This window comes from Bos mutus, chromosome 19 (assembly GCF_027580195.1).
Source record: "Bos mutus isolate GX-2022 chromosome 19, NWIPB_WYAK_1.1, whole genome shotgun sequence".
In the NCBI taxonomy this organism is placed as follows: Eukaryota; Metazoa; Chordata; class Mammalia; order Artiodactyla; family Bovidae; genus Bos; species Bos mutus.
The window spans coordinates 61,301,273-61,312,885 of NC_091635.1; the positions used below are offsets into that span (position 1 = coordinate 61,301,273).

At 40.7% G+C, this 11,613-nt stretch overlaps 1 non-coding gene across 1 annotated transcript; it reads left to right on the top strand.

The window, feature by feature from the left end:
• Nucleotides 1-8,312: 8,312 nt before the first annotated feature.
• Nucleotides 8,313-8,419, top strand: LOC138984063 (U6 spliceosomal RNA). The gene has a single exon (XR_011461417.1). It is a non-coding gene; the product is annotated as a U6 spliceosomal RNA (small nuclear RNA).
• Nucleotides 8,420-11,613: the final 3,194 nt, after the last annotated feature.

Consider the following 11,613-nt stretch of genomic DNA (forward strand, 5'->3'; position numbering starts at 1 on the left):
AAGGCCAGCTGGTTTTTCCCAGTAAGCCACAGGCTTACAGGGACATTCCTTTCACCTCAGAAGTTGGACACAACTGAGCAACTAACATTTTCACCTTCACTCCTTCTGAGGAAGATAATTAAACACTTCAGGAAAATAAATGTTGAAACCCAATTCCCTCCTTAACAAATAGCAGAGGGAGGTAAATATACACAGAAGAGAACTCTGGGCAAAATGTAGGAGAAAAGTAATTGTTAGTGTGGAGATCCACAGTTCCCCTCTCAAGAACATTTTTTGCAGTTTCCAAGACCATTTAAGGACTTGTTCCCACTTCCGTCAGTAGCAGTTTGGTTTCCATGGTGATGTCAGAACAACCACAACTCACTGCACAATATGTTTTGAAATGTAACGGTCATTTGGTGTTTGGACAGGAGTTCAGTCCTCAGGCATGGTCCATAGCCACCTGCACCACGCTAAAATGTCTGATTGAGGAAAATCAATTAACATGAAAACACCTTTAGGGGAGTCCTTATTCACCCTACAGGACCCCAGAGCAGTTTTAGGCTCTCTGGAACGTAAAAACTGGGGAACTGTGATAGTTCACAAAAGTATCCCAGTTCTTTTGTTCCAGAAAGCCTAAGAGAAGGATTGCTAGAAGCAGAAACTCACATTCCCATCATTCACCAGTTAGCACAATTGACCATAAGTCAAGAACTACCAAGACCCAGCCAAGGAAACATATTAATAAAATCTACCATGGATCACACATTTCCTGTGGGTTAAGTCTTAATGCTTAGCAATTTAAAAATATCATCTCATTTCACACAGCAATCTGCAAGGTAATCACCATTGTTACTTTGCAAATGCAGAAACTTTTCATACTGTTCATGGGGTTCTCAAAGCAAAAATACTGAAGTGGTTTTCCATTCCCTTCTCCAGTGGACCATGTTTTGTCAGAACTCTCCACCATGACCTGTCTGTCTTGGGTGGCCCTACATGTCATGGCTCATAGTTTCATTGAGCTAGACAAAGCTGTGATCCGTGTGAATGTGACTGGTGATGGAAGTAAAGTCCAATGCTGAAAGAACAATATTACATAGGAGCCTGGAATGTTAGGTCCATGAATCAAGGCAAATTGGAAATGGTCAAACAGGAGATGACAAGAGTGAACATCAACATTTTAGGAATCAGCGATCTAAAATGGACTGAAATAGGGGAATTTAATTCAAATGACCATTGTATCTACTACTGTGAATAAGAATCCCTTAGAATAAATGGACTAGCACTCATAGTCAACAAGAGTCCAAAATGCAGCACTAGATTGCAGTCTCAAAGACGCCAGAATTATTTCTGTTCATTTCAAAGCAAACCATTCAATAACACAGTAATCCAGGGCTATGTCCCAACTACTAATGCTAAAGAAGCTGAAGTTGAATGATTCTGTGATGACCTACAAGACCTTCTACAACTAACATAAAAAAATGATGTCCTCTTCATCATAGGGGACTGGAATGCAAAAATCAATAGATATCTGGAGTAACTGGCAAATTTGGCTAGGAGTACAAAATGAAGCAGGTCAAAGGCTAACAGAGTGTTGCCAAGACAATGCACTGGTTATAGCAAACACCCTCTTCCAATAACAGAAGACATGACTGTACACATGGACGTCACCAGATGATCAATACTGAAATCAGATTGATTATATTCTTTGCAGTCAAAAATGGAGAAGCTTTATACAGTCAGTAAAAATAAGACTAGGATCTGACTGTGGCTCAGATCATGAACTCATTATTGACAAATCCAGACTTAAATTGAAGAAAGTAGGGAAAACCACTAGACCATTCAGGTACAACCTAAATCAAACCCCTTAATAATTATACAGTGGAAATGACAAATATATTCAAGGAACTAGATGTGATAGACAAAGTGCCTGAAGAATTGTGGATGGAAGTTCATGACATTGCACAGGAAGTGGTGATAAAAACCGCCCCCATGAAAAAGAACTGCAAAAATGGAAAATGGTTGCCTGAGGAGGCCTTACATATAGCTGAGAAAAGAAGAGACATTAAAGACAAAGGAAAAAGGAAAGATAAATCCATCTGTATGCAGAGTTCCAAAGAATAGCAAGCAGAGTTAAGAAAGCCTTCCTCAGTGATCAGTGCAAAGAAATATAGAAAAACAATAGAATGGGAAAGACTAAAGATCTTTTCAAGAAAATTAGAGATACCAAGGGAACGTTTCTTTCAAAGATGGGCACAATAAAGGACATAATGATATGAACCTAATATAAGCAGAAGATATTAAGAAGAGATGACAAGAATACATGGAAGAACTATACACAAAAGATCTTAATGACCCAAATAACCATGATGATGTGATCACTCACCTAAAGCCAGACATCTTGGAATGTGAAGTCAAGTGGGCCTTAGGAAGCATCACTATTAGCAAAGCTAGTAGAGGTGATGGAATTCCAGCTGAGCTACTTCAAGTCCTAAAAGATAATGCTGTGAAAGTGCTGCACTCAATATGCCAGAAAATATGGAAAACTCAGCAGTGGCCACAGGACTGGAAAAGGTCAGTTTTTGTTCCAATCCCAAAGAAAGGCAATGCCAGAGAATGTTCAAACGACTGTTCAGTTGCACTTATCTCATATGTTAGCTGAGTAATGCTCAGAATTCTCCAAGATAGGCTTCAATAGTATGTGATTTAAGAACTTCCAGATGTTCAATCTGGATTTATAAAAGGCAGAGGATTAGGACTGGGAGACCACTTTCTCCCCCACAAATTCATCAAAAGATCATTTGAATGCTGAGCAACACCCACAAAACAACTTCTGAGCACTGCTAGAGGACACCAGAAAGGCAGCCCAATCCCTTTGAAAGGAGGTAGGGCAAAATATTATATATGAAAACAGAGACAAATTTAGGTATGGAGACCCGTCCTGAGTAGGGAGTTGTGAAGGAGGAGAAGTTCCCACACAGTAGGAAACCCTGTCATAGGCGTGTCTCTGGGGAGCTTTGAAATCTCAGAGGGCAACATAACTGGGAGAAAAAAAAAAAAAAAAACACCAAAGACTATGTTCCTAACTGCAACTACTAGCAGAGAAGTGTCACAGATGCTCGTGTCTGCCAGCAGTGAGTGGGAGCTGGGCAGGGAGGCATGGGCTGTGTCATTGGCCTTTAGAGTAAGAACTTGGATTGAATGCCCTGAGGACAATCTGAGGGAGCTAATGTGAGATAGCAATCCAAACCATGGGATGCCAGAAAGACCAAACAAACAAACAAAACTTCTGCTGCAAATGGAACAAAGGATTGAGTGATACCAAAGGAGTATAAGCCCACTGCCATATAGGACCCTCCCTCCTCAATGGCAGAGAGGCAGGTGTTCAACAGCCAGAGCCACAAGGCAAGGGGCTGCTGCAATCTCATCCCCAGAGACTACATCTACCACTAAATTGTCAGCAGGTTCCCAGTTGCTAACCATGTCCCTCTGGGATCCTGGACGGTTCACATTGCCAGGAGTGTCACAGCCTGAGATCAGCTCCCTAGAGGAGACACATGGCACACCTGGGAAACCAAGCAGTTGGGACCAGGGAGATCATAAAATGCAAGCTTTACCTGGGATAATATTCACCTAGCACCTGGTTGCCTGAGGTGCTTGGACCTGTGAAGGGCACAAAACACACAGCCCTTCAGGGTTTGCGCCCTTACCAAGCACCTGAGAACCTGAGCAGCACAGACCTGGAAAGTGCATGAAATTCAGGGTCCACATGACACTGTGTACTTTCAGAGCACCCTGGAGCCTGAGAAGTGTGGACCTGGGAAGTACATGCCACCTTGGTCTGTGGTAAACCCAGTGTGGCCCATGCATGGTGAGCATTCCTCACACATGCCAGTGATATTTGTTTGTAGTGTCTCTCCCCCACAGCACAACTGAACGAGTGATCTTAAATGAATGGCCACATTTGCCCCATTGTGTCAGGGTGGAAATTAGGCACTGAAGAGACCTGAAAACAGAGGAAGCCAAAATAAACAAAGATGGGGGAACTGCTCTGGAAGTGACAGGTACAAGAGATTAAAATCCTTCAGTTAATGCTGAGATTGTGCATTTGAGGGGCAACCATAGACCTTGAGAACAAGTAGTAACACGAATAAGGGACTATGTGTCACTGAACTGACCCCACACTGGGCACAACAGATCTAGAGAAATTTCCAGATATATTTTTACTATTATTACTTTTTAATTTTAATGAGTTCTTTATTCCTCCATTAACTTTCATTTTTATAACCTACCTTTCAAAAATACTATTAAAAACAATTCCCTATACATATTTTTTTTATTTTTGTGATCGATTTTGTTTTGTATTTTTTATATTGCATTTTTGAGATTTTAACATCTATTATAGATTTTTAATCTTTGCTTTTTGGTATTTGTTATAAATTTTGTGCCTTTAAGAATCTAATATTCAGTATCCATTTTCACTTAGGGATTTGGTTACTGGCTTGATTACTCTGACCTTTTGACTTTCCCTTTTCTCTTCCAGGTCACCTCTATCTCTTTCCTCCCTCTTCTCTTCTAAATATAACGCTGTGAATCTCTCTGGGTGCTGCTAGCTGTGGAGATTTCTTTCACAATTAACCTAGTGTTTTTATATTCTGTGGTATATGGATGGAGAAGTCTTGAGGCTACTGTAAGGAAAGTACCAAAAGCCAGAGACAGGAGGCTTAACTCCAGAACTTTAGAAGATCAGGGAAATCCTAGCTCAAGGGAATATTAATAGACAAGCGTTCACCCAAGAGTCTCCATACCAGCATTGAAACCAGGCTCCACTCAAGAGCCAATAAGTTGCAGTGGAAGACATGCCATGCTAATTCTCCAGCAAAACAGGAACACAACTTTGAACATTAAAAGACAGGCTGCCCAAAGCTGTGCCAAACCTATAGACACCCCAGAACTCACTACTGGACACTTCACTGCACTTCAGAGAGAAGAGATACAGGTCCACCCACCAGAATACAGATGAAAGCTCCCCCAACCAGGAAATCTTGACAAGTTCACTAGTCCAACTCCATCCACAGGGAACAGACTCCACAATTAAGAGTAAGCCCGAACTTCCAGCCTGCAGAAAACACACCACAAACACAGCAATCTAAACAAAATGAAAAGGAAGAGAAATATTCAGCAGGTTAAAAAACATGAAAAAACCCCTCCAAACCAAACAACAGAGGAGGAAATAGGGAGTCTACCTGGAAAATAATTCAGAATAATGATAGTAAAAATTATCTAGGTTGCTTCCATATCCTGGCTATTATAAACAGTGCTGCGATGAACATTGGGGTACACGTGTCTCTTTCCCTTCTGGTTTCCTCAGTGTGTATGCCCAGCAGTGGGATTGCTGGATCATAAGGCAGTTCTATTTCCAGTTTTTTAAGGAATCTCCACACTGATCTCCATAGTGGCTGTACTAGTTTGCATTCCCACCAACAGTGTAAGAGGAAGGAAAAACGCCAATACAGTATACTAACACATATATATGGAATTTAGAAAGATGATAACAATAACCCGGTGTACGAGACAGCAAAAGAGACACTGATGTATGGAACAGTCTTATGGACTCTGTGGGAGAGGGAGAAGGTGGGAAGATTTGGGAGAATGGCATTGAAACATGTAAAATATCATGTATGAAATGAGATGCCAGTCCAGGTTCAATGCACAATACTGTATGCTTGGGGCTAGTGCACTGGGACGACCCAGAGGGATGGTATGGGGAGGGAGGAGGGAGGAGGGTTCAGGATGGGGAGTACATGTATACCTGTGATGGATTCATTTTGATATTTGGCAAAACAAATACAATTATGTAAAGTTTAAAAATAAAATAAAATTAAAAAAAAAATTATCTAAAATCTTGAAAACAAATGGAGTTACAGATAAATAGACTAGAGATAAGGATTGAGAAAATGTAAGAAATGTTTAACAAGGACATAGAAGAAATAAAGAGAATGAACAATGTAATAACCAATTAAAAGCACTTTGGAGGGAACCAACAGTAAAATAACTGAGGCAGAAGAGAGGATAAATGAGGTGGAAGATAGAATGATGGAAATAAATGAAGCAGAGAGGAAAAACATAAAAAGAATTAAAAGAAATGGGGACAACTTCAGAGATCTCTGGGACAATGTTAAACACTCTGACATTTGAATCATAGGTGTCATAGAAAAAGCAGACAAAAAGAAAAGGCATGAGAAAATAGTGTAAGAGGTAATAGTTTAAAACTTCCCTAAAATGGGAAAAGAAATAGCCACCTAAGTGCAAGAATCACAGAGAATCCTGAATAGGATAAATCCAAGGTGAAACAACCCAAGGCACATATTAATCAAACTTAAAAAAATTAAACACAAAGAGAAAATATTAACAGCAGCAAGGGAAAAGCAATAAATAAATACAATGGGATTCCTATAAAGATAAAAGCTGATCTTTCAATAAAAACTCTTCAGTCCTGAAGGGAATGGCAGGACATGAATAAAGTGATGGAAGAGAAAAAACCTACAACCAAGATTACTCTACCCAGCAAGGATCTCATTCACATGAGGGAGAAATCAAAAGCTTTATAGACAAGCAAAAGCTGAGAGAATTCAGCACCACCAAACCAGCTCCTCAACGAATGCTAAAGTATTTTCTCTAGACAGGAAACACAGAAAAGGTTTATAAAATAAACCAAAAATGAAAAAGTAAATGGTAATGGGATCATACTTATGAATAATTGCCTTAAATTTAAATGGGTTAAATGCCCCAACCAAAAGACAAAGACTGGCCAAATGGATACAAAAATAAGACCCCTATATATGCTGTCTACAAGAGACCCACCTGAAACCTTAGGGACACATACAGACTGAAAGTGAGGGGCTGGAAAAACATATTTCATGCAAATGAAGACCAAAAGAGAGCAGGAGTAGCAATACTCATATCAGATAAAATAGACTTTGAAATAAAGACCAAGGTAAGAGACAAAGAAGAACACTACATAATGATCATAGGATCAAGTCAAGAAGAAGATATAACAGTTATAAATATATATGCATCCAACATAAGAGCACCTCAATACATAAGGCAAATGCTAACAGGTGTGAAAAGGAAAATTAACACTAACACACAATAATAGTGGGGGACTTTAATATCTCACTCACACCTATGGACAGATCTACCAAACAGAAAATTAGCAAGGAAACACAGCTTTAAATGATACAATGGACCAGTTAGACCTAATTGATATCTATAGGACATTTCACCCCCAAACAATAAATTTCACCTATTTCTCAAGTGCTCATGGAACATTCTCCAGGATAGATCACATCCTGGGCCACAGATATAGACTTGGTAAATTTTTAAAAATCAACATCAATTCAAGCATCTTTTCAACTACAGGGGAAAATAGCTATTAAAAACTCAAGCATATGGAGGCTAAACAACACATGGAAGAAATCAAAAAGGAAATCAAAATATGTGTGAGTGAGTGAGCGAGTGAAAGATTCTCAGTCATGTCTGACTCTTTGTGACCCTCAAGGACTGGGGCCTGCCAGGCTCCTCTGTCCATGGAATTCTTCAGGCCAGAATACTGAAGTGTGTTGCCATTCCCTTCTCCAGGGGATCTGCCCAACTCAGGGATTGAACCCAGGTCTCTCATATTGCAGGCAGATGGTAAATATACTGTCTGAGCCTCAAGGGATAGAAACAAATGGAAATGAAAACACAAAAACCCCAAACATATGGGATTCAGTAAAAGCAGGGCAAAGAATGAGCTTCATAGCAATACAAGCCTACCTCAGGAAACAAGAGAAACATCAAATAAACAACCTAAGTTTACACCTACAGCAACTAGAAAAAGAAGAACAAAAGAACTCCAAAGTTAGTAGAAGGCAAGTAATCATTAACACCAGAGCAGAAATAAATGGAAAAAAAAAAAAAAGAGGAGGAAACAAAGCAAAGATCAACAAAACTAAAAACTGGTTCTTTGAGAAGATAAACAGTCAAACTGTTAGCCAGATTCATCAAGGAAAAAAAAAAAAAAAAAAAAAAAAGGAGTCAAATCAATAAAATTAGAAATGAGAATGAGAAATCACAATAGACAACACAGAAATACAAAAGATCATAAAAGACTACTATGAGCAATCATATGCCAATAAAATTGACAACCTGGAAGAAATGGACAACTTGGAAGACATGGACAAATTCTTAGAAAACTATAACAGCAATTATATGCCAATAAAATGGACAACTTGGAAAAATGGAGAATTTCTTAGAAAAGTATAAGCTTCCTGGTTCAAAACTGAACCAGGGTGCTCGCTTCGGCAGCACATATACTAAAATTGGAACGATACAGAGAAGATTAGCATGGCCCCTGCGCAAGGATGACACGCAAATTCGTCAAGCGTTCCAAAAAAAAAAAAAAAAAAAAAACTGAACCAGGAAGAAATAGAACATCTTAACAGACCCATCACAAGCACAGAAATCGAAATGGTAGTAAAAAAATCTTCCGACAAACATAAACCCAGGGCCACATGGCTTCACAGGTAAATTCTACCAAAAATTTAGCAAAGAGCTAACACCTATTCTACTCAAAGTTTTCCAGAAAATTCCAGAGGAAGGTAAACTTCAAAACTCATTCTATAAGGCCAACATCACCCTAATTTCAACCAGACAAAGATGCCACAAAAAAAGAAAACTACAGAAGACGGTGGAGGAATAGGACAGGGAGACTATTTTATCCCCCACAAATTCATCAAAAGAACATTTGAACGCTGAGTAAATTCCACAAAACAACTTCTGAATGCTGGCAGAGGACATCAGGCATCCAGAAAAGTAGCCCATTGTTTTCAAAAGGAGGTAGGAAAAATATAAAAGATAAAAAGAAAGACAAAAGATGTAGGGATGAAGATCCGTCCTGGGAAGGGAGTCTTACAAAAGAGAGGTTTCCAAACACCAGGAAACACTCTCACTGGCAAGTCTATGGCAAGCCTTGGAACCACAAAGGACAACATAGCCCAGAGGAAAAATAATTAAATAATTAAACCCCACAGATTACATGCCCAACAGTAACTCCCAGCGGAGAGCAGTGCAGATGCCCACATCCGTTACTAGCAAGCAGGGGCTAGGCAGGGAAGTGAGGGCTGCATTGCTTAGAGTAAGGACTGGGCACAATTCCCCAAGGACAATCTGAGGGAACTAACTTGAGATAGCAAATCAGACTGTGGGATAGCTACTCCGCAAAAAGCCCTAACCTAAGACACCTCCAGGCCCGCTCACAGAACAAACGACTGAGCAGAGCTAGCTGGCTGTGGACTGGCCCATCCCCTCCAGAGACAGGTAGGCGAATGCAGCCAGAGCCGGAAGGGGGCAATCACGGCCCCAGAAAGGCATCATCTACCAAACTGCAAGTAGACTTTGTTGCTATCCAAGACTTCTTGGGATTCTGGATGGTAAACATCTGCCTGAGAAGGTGTGCCAGTTGTACACCCAGAAAATGGAGCAGCAGGGATGGGGGAGGTGATAAGTCGCAATGACCATGCTCACCAAAGACCTGGTCACCTGAGCTGCTTGGACCTGGAAGGGCACAAAACGCAGGGCCAACCAAGTCTGCACCTCTGAGGAGTACCCGAATACCTGAACCTAAGCAGCTTAGACATGGGAAGTGCATACAACCCAGAGCTGGCCTCAGACAGTTCCCTGCAGAGCAACCTAGAGCCTAAGCAGTGTAGACAGGGAAAGCACACACGCCATAAGCGGGGGCAAACCCAGTGTGCCAAGACACTGTGAGCACACGCCAGTGTTATTTGTTGGCAGCGTCCCTCCCTCCCCACAGCACGACTGATCAAGTGAGCCTAAAAAAGTATCCACCACCGCCCCCTTGTGGCAGGGTGGAAATTAGACACGGAAGAGACCAGCAAACAGAAGAAGCTAAAACAGGGAACCGCGTTGGAAGTGACAGGTGCAATAGATTAAAACCCTATAGTTAGCACCAACTATATAAGAAGGGGCCTATAGATCTTGAGAATTATAAGCCGGATCAAAGAACTATCTGAAAATGAACTGACCCCACACTGTCCACAACACCAGAGAAAGTCCTAGATATATTTTTACTATTATCATACTTTAATTAAAAAAAAAAAAATTTAAGTCCTCTATTACTCCTTTAATTCTCATTTTCATAATCTCCTATTACTTTGCAAAAAAAAAAAAAAAGAGAGAGAGAGACCCTATTTTTTTAAATCAAACTTCATATATATATATATATATTATAATTTTGTGACCTTTTTTTCTTTAATATTGTATTTTTGAGACTGCAAACTCTACTCTAGATTTTTAATCTTTGCTTTTTGGTATTTGTTATCAATTTTGTATCTTTAAGAACTCAATCTTCAGTACCCATTTTTACTTTGGAGCGAAATTACTGGCTTGACTGCTCTCTCCCTCTTTGGACTCTCCTTTTTCTCCACCAGGTCGCCTCTATCTTCTCCCTCCCCCTTCTCTTCTCTACCCAACTCTGTGAATCTCTTTGTGTGTTCCAGACTATGGAGAACACTTAAGGAACTGATTACTGGCTGGATCTGTCTCTCTCCTTTTGATTCCCCCATTTATCTTCCTGAACACCTCTGTCTCCTTCCTCCCTCTTCTCTTCTCTGTATAACTAACTCTGTGAACATATCTGAGTGGTCCAGACTGTGGAGCGCACATAAGGAAGTGATTACTGGCTAGCTTGCTCTCTCCCCTTTTGATTCCCTCTTGTCTCATCCTGGTCACCTCTATCTCCCTCCTCTCTCTTCTCTTCTTCATGTAACTCTGTGAACCTCTCTGGGTGTCCCTCACTGTGGAGAACTATTCATCTTTAACCTATAGATGTTATCTACTAGTGACCTAGTAGATAGGTCACTGCAACTTATCACCTCCCCCATCCCTGCTGCTCCATTTTCTGGGTGTACAACTGGCACACCTTCTCAGGCAGATGTTTACCATCCAGAATCCCAAGAAGTCTTGGTTAGCAACAAAGTCTACTTTGTTAAAGTATATGTTTTATCATCAGCAATGCATAGATGGAGAAGTCTTGAGGCTACTGTAAGAATAAGACTGAAAACCAGAGGCAGGAGGCTTAACTCCAAATCCTGAGAACACCGGAGAACTCCTGACTCCATGGAACATTAATTGATAGGAGCTCATCAAACACCTTCATACCTACACTGAAACCAAGCACCACCCAAGGGCCAACAAGTTCCAAAGCAAGACATACCACATAAATTCTCCAGCAACAGAGGAAGCCCTGAGCTTCAATATACAGGCTGCCCAAAGTCACTCCAAACCCATTGACATCTCATAACTCATTACTGGACACTTCATTGCACTCCAGAGAGAAGAAATCCAGTTCCACCCACCAGAACTTCGACACAAACTTCCCTAACCAGGAAACCTTGACAAGCCACCTGTTCAACCCAACCCACAGTGAGGAAACTCCACAATAAAGAGAACTCCACAAACTGCCAGAATACAGAAAGGACACCCCAAACACAGCAATATAACCAAGATGAAGAGGCAGAGGAATACCCAGCAGGTAAAGGAACAGGATAAATGCCCACCAAACCAAGCAAA